This window comes from Gracilinanus agilis, chromosome 4 (assembly GCF_016433145.1).
Source record: "Gracilinanus agilis isolate LMUSP501 chromosome 4, AgileGrace, whole genome shotgun sequence".
NCBI classification, from domain to species: Eukaryota; Metazoa; Chordata; class Mammalia; order Didelphimorphia; family Didelphidae; genus Gracilinanus; species Gracilinanus agilis.
The window spans coordinates 187,047,302-187,047,918 of record NC_058133.1 but is presented as its reverse complement, the minus strand read 5'-3'; positions in this window follow the sequence as shown (position 1 = coordinate 187,047,918).

Sequence of the window (617 nt, the reverse complement as noted above, 5' to 3'; positions counted from 1 at the left end):
TATATATATTGTCAGATGAGGTTACAGTATTGGATGGTTTTATCTCACAACTTATTGTTATTGTTAGGGTAGTTAGATGGCAGTCAGGAGGACCTACACTCAAATTCAATCTCAGAAGCTTACTAGGTACATGATCTTGGGCAGATCACTTACCCTCTGTCTGCCTCAGTCTCCTCAACAGAAAAGAGGGATAATAATAGCACCTGTCTCCCAGGGTTGTTGTGAGGATCAAATGTGATTAGCACAGTGAATGTTTAATAAAGATTTATTCTCCCTCACACCCCTCTCTCTTCTTGTTATAAGGGTTCAGTCCTGGGCTGGGTGGGGAGTGGCTTACTATTTTTTGTGTCATGCTCTCCTTTGGCTTAAACCTATGAACCCTTTCTCAGAATACTGTTTTTTAAATGTATAACATAAAATACATAAGATTACACAGTAAACTAATTCTCTCAAAATATAACTAGCAGTGGGCAGCTGGGTAGCTCAGAGGATGGAGAGTCTGGCCTAGAGGCGGAAGGCCCTAAGTTCAAATCTAGCCTCAGACACTTTCTAGCTGTGTGACCCTGGGCAAGTCACTTAACCCCTACTGCCTAGCCCTTACAGCTCTTTTGCCTTGG